General features: G+C 41.0%; 1 long non-coding RNA gene across 1 annotated transcript; it reads left to right on the plus strand.

Annotated features, from left to right (window-relative positions):
* The first annotated feature begins 461 nt into the window (after positions 1-461).
* Positions 462-2,648, plus strand: LOC122153306. Its single transcript, XR_006165154.1, has 2 exons — positions 462-571; positions 2,236-2,648. It is a non-coding gene; the product is annotated as an uncharacterized LOC122153306 (long non-coding RNA).
* The last annotated feature ends 6,667 nt before the right edge of the window (positions 2,649-9,315 follow it).

Raw genomic sequence — 9,315 nt, forward strand, 5'->3', positions numbered from 1 at the left:
TAGCCCCTTTTCAAAGGATCCGTTTATGAGATAACAGCGATGTTAGAATAAATCAAACCCATTACTGTTTGTTTTTCTTTCCCCCCCCCCCCCCCCCCCCCAAAATGGATGGAACAGATGAGGAGCTTGGGGAGAGCCTGGAGGACTGCTCGGGGTTGCGTTGGTGTGCGAGCACAGGGAAGGAGCCGGGGCTGAGGGGGCGGGCGGTTAGTTGCACTTCGAACTGACCAGAACGGGGGAGGCGGGGAGAGGATTAAATCTCCCCTCAAATCTCCCGATTTACCAGAGTTCTGCCGTGAGGATTACAGGCGGTTCTCCACAGTAGCCACTGTGTGGCAGAAAAGATCAAGACTATGATTTTCTTGCGGGGGACAGAGGGGGGAAGACGGCAGCCCGCGGGCCGCCGGCGTGGGACAGGCGCCATCTTGTCTGCCTGCGGTGGGCGGGCGGCCTAGGGGGGATCGGCGGGGCCGGGGGCCGGCAGCAGCGCTGGAGAAATAACAACCCTAAACCGAGCAAGTGTGCCCTTACCAGACAGCTAAATTACTCTTAAGGCTGCGACAGAACCCAGGTGCAGCGCGGCTCGCCGGCCGGTGTGCCGGAGGGGTGGCTGCGGGAGCCGCCGCCGGGGCCCGGGGTGTGGGACGCGGCCGTGGGGCCTGGGGGGGGCCGGTTGGGAGCGGAGGGAGCGGCCGGGACGTGGGTGTGCGGGACAGACGGGCAAAAGAATAAAAACTGGTTTTGAAAAGAATGCTTTCAACAGCAGACAATACATAGAACTCCAGGGAGTTCCTGTTGGTGCGAGGAGAAAAAATAAATGGCTTTTCCCCTTTTACAATCCGGCGTTCCTTAAACAGAAAACTTGTTGACCCATATTCACGGCCGAATAGGGAGCCCTATTTTTAGAAAATACTAGAATTTTCTGAAAAACGGGCTTTCAGAACATCACCATTATCAACAAATTCTGATGCCACTTAAAAAGTTTTCTCAAGGCCTGAAAATAATACAGAAAGGTAAATACATGTTGGTGCAAACTCAGGACAAAATTAGTTTTAAAATTACATTCTCATTACAAATTTGGTTTTCTAGGCAATGTATAACAAGAAACTAAAATAAACCCTTTTGTTTTGGGTTGACTAAAATGTTTTTAGTTGTACCCAAACCAAAATTATTTTCCATTTGTTTAGTTTGGCCACCAAACTGAAAAGCTAGTATGTCATTAACCACACATAACAGCAAAAAAGACAACTTAAGGACAAGCAGGTTTTTAATTAGCTACATTCAGTCTTTAAGAGCAATGCTGAATGGAATTACTGGCAGGATATATATGTCCCAATCAGGAGTTTAAATAAAAAATGTGATTTTTTTTTTTTTAAGTTAATTTTGAATTAGATACTCAAAGCTTCAGAAGTGATTCAGGGCCCCTTCGAAGTAATCATCACATACATAGAGAGAAAAGATGGTGCCGGCTCTGTGCTTGTACACAACAGAAATAAAGAGTTGGATAATCCAAAATAAAAGACAGATATGATTGTCTATGATGTAGTGTGCTTAATAAAATACAGTCTCAGCACATTTACTTGAGTATTGACAAAGGCAAAAACAAAACAATCCAAGCTTACATCCCTTAACTAAAGACATTGTGTCAAAAGTCACTTCAGGTGATACCAGACTGTGCTTAGAGAACAGCATTGAACATAATCATGGGAACAGCTGATGTTGAAATCCAAGACTACAAAAAAAGCAAAAGCACAAAACCAGCCGTATGTATTTGCAAAAGTTTCAGGGACAATGATCCAAATTTAAAGCAAATGTTTTTGATAGAAACTCATGAAAATTACAGATTTAAGGAATGTAAATACAATTATTCACTTCTTATTTGGTCATGGTGGGAACGTTTAGGAATTCTGTAATGGATCTGTGCCTGATACCTTGTTTGGAGAAAGCTTCTGGCTTACAAACTGTGCTGCATTTCAATGGCCAGAATGTTTGTATTCCATTTTTCATGGTACAGTCTTACAGAACTATGATATTAGTCCTGAAAGACAACAAGCATATAGCCTGGCTTTTATAAAACATGTAGAATGTATTTCTAGCATATGAATGTGGGCATTAGTCTCAATTGGGGCTACTTAACTTGCTAAAAATTTGATTAAGCTGGCCTGATAGGATGACTACCTGCATAAGATTCTAAGTGCCTCACTTCTACAAGCAGCAACTTTGCACTGGTTACAGGTTATACAGGTTTGCAACTAAACAGGAAAGAAAAACTGTGAGAAAGCTTAACTGTTGATCAACTGAAGACACTATTGCTGCAAGAAATTACTATGACAAGACTGATCCTACTTCTTGGACATCTGATCCTCTGCCTAAACGTCAAGAGAGAATTTTGCGTGCACATGGAATGAGGAACCAAAATCCATCTGTCAGTGGCCAAAGGAGTCATAAACAGCCAAATGGAACAAACAGAAGATCCTAGAGTAAGAAAAAACCCCGTAATTATTCAGATTTACTCAGTTTACAAAGACTTACTCATTCATGTGATCTTTTTACATGGTCCTATTAAATTGCTAGTCCTTTGAGACTTTCATTGTGTACTGCAAAGCGAAAGAGAGAAGCACTTAATAAAGTAATTGGCCTGTACCAAACTTCTCGTTTATTCAGCTATATCCCAATTTTGATGCTGTAGAATTTGTCACAGAATCTATGAACTTTCCCCTACTAAAATCCACTGGGGGGGGGGAATAAAAATAAATACTATTCTTGATTGTGAAGACAGTCATGGAATTATGAACCAAATGTGTCAGCTTCCTAAGTCCATAGCCAGCCAAACCCAGTAACACCAGGAGGGTAAATTTGACCTCTGCATCTCAGTGGGTTGTTTACACTTTTCCCTGTAGGTTTCAAAGTCAGTATTCGTTGCGGATCTCCACTGTCAGTCATTGTAAGAAATGTCTTTCAGGATTTTGTATCCCAGGACAACCCCCATCCTTTTATGGGCTGCTTCTTTTGATTAGCCACTCAAGTTGCTCTTCAAAAGGCAGAATTGACAAAGCTTGATTTTATTTGATTTATGTTGTTGATGATAAGGTTGTTTCCTGGATCATATCTTTCAGTAGCACCAGTTGAAATGTTGCTTCAAGTTAGCACTTTGAGCAGGGGCTCCAGGATCAGGTGTGCATACTGATCAGTTTTTTCCTGCAGACTCATATAAACATAATACCCAGTAGGTACATTTGGGTCCATTGGTATGCTAGACCTTCTCACTGTTTTCTCATAGAAATATCTTCCAACTTAAGTATATACAGCTTGTATATGTTGCTGCCTCATCAGCAGCAACATCTGTCTGTTTCCCATCACATATCTGAGATGCTGAGCTTATGAGATGCAGAGCTATATTTAACTGTGTTGGTTGTAAAATGTGTGCTTTGTTGTGAATTGTAGAACTGTTGTCAGCAGCTGCAGGTGAAATTCTGAATCTTGGCCATGGATAACACACTGACTAAACAGGAAGCAATATAAGGGCTCACACAGATAAGAAATGAACTATTTTCTCCTGAGAAATAGCTGCAGCTCTATCTAGGCTGATTGAAAGTAAAGTGTGTTACTAAAGCACCTTTCATATCAGTCGGTCACAAATAGAACATGCCAGTATCACTTGGGAAGTGAGGCGTCTCCAGGTGCCTTGACTCCCCTAGCCATTCCAGCACTTCATCAGCCTAAAGCATGACACCAGACTGGGATACAGTGATCACTTGTCGGGAGCTGAGTGAGAAGCAGTTGACTCCATCCATCTGGATATCCGAATGTCTCCACTATTAGTTGTTAAAGCTTCGATTTGAGGACAAAAAGGAAAAAAAATCCTTTCAGTGTTCTTATGGACCCGTGGCCAAAACCAGCAACAATGGCAATTACAGAGGGAATTGTTTCCCAAGAGGCTGGAACAGCCCCAAATGCAGCGTTTCTTTGGCATATACCTTCAGGATCAGCATTTGCATTGTGACCTCATCTGCCTGAGGGTGTTGCAAAATGTATCTATTTTTAATAATGCGGTGAGGTTGATGAAAAGCTTGGTAAGGGTTCAGCTCTTCCCTTTGCCAAATGATCCAGGACTTGCTGTCCTGAGGCACAGGTCTTTGCATCCAACACCAAGGGTAGGCTGGTGATTTTTGCAAGACTTAGCATTCTGTACCACTCAGGGAAGGGGGGGCCGGATTTTCTAGTCCCATTTTCTCCTGCCTTACATCTGTTCCTTCTACAGAGTCTGTCTTTGCCAGCTGCCCTGTCTGTGAGAGCAGAACCTGGAAATTCTGTCTCCAGGCACTACTGTTGGCCCCTTTGCACACTTTCCTGACGGGTGCAAGTTTGCATTTCAAACAGGATGATTAACTTTTAGTCATAAACCTCCTGCGTCAGCATGTTGAGATGACCTTAATCCTTTCCCACGTTTACAGGTCACGGCAGCACTTCACCAGGCAGACTCCAAGCCCTGCAATGTGATTACTCTTTATACCACTATATATGTCTTACCTGAGCAGACTCTCCTGGGAGCATTTCTTTGCAGACTGGAGTCTACGAGAACAAAGCACTGGGCATTGACCTGCACTAGTCTTGTTATTTTAAGGTGGTGTGTGGTTGCCTCCATTTGGGGATGCGTAGGTGCATCCACAATTGCCACATACAGAGAAATAGTCTCACTGCAGTGATCTGTTTCACTGCCTGGGGCAAAAGACACTGATGGTTCAGGTGGTAACTGGCTTCCTCACCTGTTACTCATGTACGTGTTCTGGTGACATCCAGTTTTACTGCTTCACAAAATGAAAAAAAAAAATGTCACAAGGAACCTCAAAAACCTCAAGGACCTCTGTCATCTCTGCACCTCAGCTGACCTCCAAGAAAAATGTTTCATACAGGCAGGCCCGAGTCTTCACCTGGACCAGTAGGTTTTCAGAAACCTTCCAGCACCCAGCATGGGACCTGGTGATCCCACCACACTTGCATTGTGAAATGTAAACTACCCTGTTCAGAACTTCTAACTGCCACATTACAAGAGTAGCAAACACAGCGGCACTGAAGTAGAATTAAGATCCCATCTGCCTCCAAAGTACAAAGGATCTTGAGGTTAGCGTCTCTGTTAAGTATCCAAACACCAGCATGTAACTTGTAAAATGAATGAAAAGCTAACATTCTTAGAGAGGTGGGCGAGAACCATAATTTCTTTTCCTATGGACAGTACTCAGTGTTGAGATATATGAAGAAAGTTAGTATTTTAGAAAAACATTAAGCATTCACTAGGCATGGGAAATCTTCCTCCAGCAGACGTACTGTTACAAATTATAGCATTTATCAGCCTACTGATGGTACAGTTTACTGTAAGTCTGCTCTTTCTAAGTGAAACCATATGTTGAATAGGAAAGAGTGGAAGCCTAATGTAAATGCAGATAAGGCTGTTTATTAAGCTATGCTGATGGATATTTTGTGGGTGAACTTTCTTTTACAGTATTGTTAAGGGTTATATAAATTCTAATTGGTATATGCAAACAAATTTACAGACACTGGGTATGGCATGATTTAAGTTAACTGTCGGACGACAGTTCTGGAAGATAGTGGGACCAGTATGACCAGATGCCAAACACCCACAGCACCAAAACCTTGTATAGTTTCCATGTTCAGATATATGAATAATGCTGGTTTCAAAGGAGCAAGGAGGAAGACAAGCTGATAGTAATTTTTTTTTCCACTGGTCTTGGAAATTCTGTGTTGCAGAAAAAGGTGTTGAGTCTTGGAACACAAGAGGAAGTCATACTGCCAGCTATTCCCTAGGAGTCCCAAAAGCAGGAATCTAGAAAATGTCATCCTGCTGGGTCCTTGGAGCTGTAACGGAGGGTGCAGGTTTGGCTTGTGACTATGTCTGTCAGTCTCCTGTCTTGTCGGCTGCCTGCAGTGCTCCCTTGGAGTTGCAGTCTCCTTAGAGAGAGCAACTAATAGAGGACAACGAGACATTTGAGCTACAACTCCCATGGGAAGAGATGGGGAGTATTTCCAAAGTGAGGCTTTTCAGCTTTTGGCTAAAGGACTAGTTCTGAGTATTTAATTAGTTGATTTAAAAGAAAACAAGGTTTTCCCCAGAAAGCAGACTTTTTGTTTAAAAATGTGCATTTAATAAAGATCTAATTTTCCGCCCAAAACTGTTTCAACCAATGCTGGGAATTATATTCCCTGACAAAACTACTTGAAAATGCATTTCATAATGTAGAGTAAAATCCAGACAATTTTTTCCAGATGACTTTAGAGTAATGTTGTTATTACTCCTCAACTAAACATGATAAACCTAGGAAACTCGGAATTAAGGTTAATGAAAATCTAGCACATTAAAGATAAAGAAAATACATTGGTTGAGCATGGAAATTACTTTGGTCTCTGCAATCTCATGCTTTAACTTGATAGTTACGAAAAAAAGTTACATTTGGTTTGATTTGCTCCAGAGCATCTTAAAGTAGCCAGAGTGCACTGAATAATCAAAGTTTACAGAGATACTCGGTATTGCCAGAGCAGCACAAATGTGTAGCCAAGCTCAGCTCTGCTGCTCCTGTGTCAGCTGCCTGCTACCTTTTGGGCTTCTCTGTTCTTCCCTGGGCCTTACTCTGCACACAGCTACCTTGCAGTCCTTCTACCCTCCCTTTAGCTATACACAAAGAAGGACTTAGAGAAAAACTGTGTAATAATGACTGGATGGAAAGGCAGAGCTTTTCACATTGAGACCCTGCCTTAAGATATAAGCCTTTTACAAGCAATTAGCAGTGGCGCTGAATAATAATAATTGGTTTTGAATATTCCACAAGAAACAGCTTCTGAACATGAGAACATGACAGTAAGTAGTCAATTAAGTCACTTAATTCTGTTCCATTTTTCATGCAGTGCTTCACATGCAAACCTTGGAACCGCTTATGGCCACTGACATTTTTATTTAAATAAATACTCATTCCAAGCCATAAGGTCTGAGTAACTAGAAAAGAAACTTAAACGAGGTCTTCTGCATATTCATTTTCATCTGTAAAAACCTCCATTCATGATTTCTGTTATGATGTGTCGCTGTAACACAACCTATTCATTAAAAGGCTTTCTGTGCCCAGAGGAAAACTCACAAAATCAGCTGAGTAGGAGTGAATCACAGGTGCCACAAGTGGAGATGGGAAATTGATAACCACATTAAAGAGATCACAAAATTAATTAGAAGCTTACTAAGGTAAAGTATGGTTATCATAGTTGGCCTTTGTCCAGAGCATACAGTTTATAGTAATTAAGTATCATTTATTAAGTAATCGGCTAAAAATTCTTTGTTCATCAAAGAACAAAACTTTTACTTCAGTTAGAAAATTAAAGACAGAAAGGACACGTGCAATTTTATGGCAGAATTCTTGCTGAAATTGATTTTAAAAAGTTTCTATTCTATTCTACTTTGCATCTGTGAGAGTATCCGGGGTTATTCATGAGGCAAGTGCTCAAATGATGTCACAGTTAATGTTTAGCATCATTTTCTCATAGATCAAATCCTTTCACACCCTTTTTAAACAAAAAGTTGGCATTAGACCACACAATATTGCAAAAGGAGTCAAGATTATATGCCATTCACACAATGTCATGTTGCCAACAGGAAGCTCTGTAAAAGAAAAAAAAAAAATTGTTTCAGTGTGTAAATTAACTGTAATAAAATACCATAATCAGAAAATCAACATAAGACATGGTAGGCCCAGTCCTATTATACCTGGGCTCGTTTGGGAATCAGCAAAGAGCTGGTTGTGCGTCAGACTTAAATATGAGGGAACCCAGAAGGGCTTTGAAATTCAAAATGTGCTTAATCAATTTCATCTGGAAAGACAGACTATACTATAAGTGTGAATAGATGGGGACTGAAATGTAGACAAATTAATTTTTAAAGTCTGCAGTGGTGCTGCTTGAGTTTCCAACTGCGCATTACAGGAATGTTAGAAAAGATCAAGCGAAAGCTACCTTCTGAAACTTTATGCATGTGTCCCATTAATGTAGAATGTGGTTTTTTTTAAATGACTACCTTTTACATGTTAATAAGGCAAAACACATTCAAGTTCAAAGCAGCCACCAGTTCACAAAGTTAAGGCAAATTCAGCTTTAAACCTAGAACAGAATATATTTTCTTGCTGTCAGTGTTTTTTTTTTTCCACATTATTAGCATAGGTCTTCATTCTGACTAAATTTTTGCCGTCCCCATAGACAGAAATTTCAGATTCCAGCTGCTAAGACAAAAGGAAACTGATGGTGCCATGGGATGAGTCTTAAAAAGAGAAGAAACAAATGAAAACCAATTTCACTGATTTCCCTATGGTCCTGTTTGTTTCCAGGAGAGAGAACTCGAACAAATTCCACCCTGGTTGTATACCACCATGATTTTATCGCGGGCAGCTTCATCCTGTTCCATTAAATGCCACTGTTAACTAAACTGATAAAAGTGGGCTTGGGCAGCGGAAATCACTGAGGGAGCTTCCAAAAGGAGATCAAACCCCAGCACTTGCTAAGCCTTTTCAGGAGTATTTTATAAAGCCCTGCTTCGGGCTGGTGGCCGGAGCAGGAACCCCGCGCGTACTTGGCACACCCCGTGCGATGAAAGGCGCCCGAGGAATGCGTGGCGAGGCCCCTGGCTGAGGAACTCGGTGAACCTTTGCTTTAGCTTTTTGCTCATACCTGATGCAATGGAAAGCTTTCACAAAACAGCGTTTATGGGACAGAACAGACAATAAGGAATTAATGGATTAAACAAAAGGTAGAGAAGCGGTGTTTGCTGAAAGTTGTGCTTTATGCTAATGCTAACATTATATTTACCCTGTAGACCATTCCTGTATCAGAAATATAACAAATTATAGAAGGTTATTTCCTTGTCATCAGTGAGGTGAATGCTTCACAGTCCCTTTGCAAAAATAACTTTTTGTCAGTTTTAATTCCGAGACCTGCCAAACTTTCCTGAAAGGATTAAAAAGCCAGATGAAAAGAGAGATTATTTTAATTTCACTAAAAACTTTTCATATGTAATTTTTGGTCTGCTGGTAAGAACTGTTTTTTAAAGATTCTTCTGCAGGCCAGCAAACTAAAAAGTAAAGAAAACCATCTTTTCATTTGTCTTTAGCAATAATCAAGCTTTAAAGATTTGCAGGTTATAGCCGAGCACATTCTTCTTGCTTCAGTATTTTATAGAGACATTAACATGTTGCTGGGCAGTCTAAAAAACTGAAGCAGATATTTTCTAGCTGAAACTTCCTTGTCATCTGTGATGACGTGAGTGTT

Source organism: Tyto alba, unplaced genomic scaffold, assembly GCF_018691265.1.
Source record: "Tyto alba isolate M040663 unplaced genomic scaffold, T.alba_DEE_v4.0 Super-Scaffold_18, whole genome shotgun sequence".
Taxonomy (NCBI): Eukaryota; Metazoa; Chordata; class Aves; order Strigiformes; family Tytonidae; genus Tyto; species Tyto alba.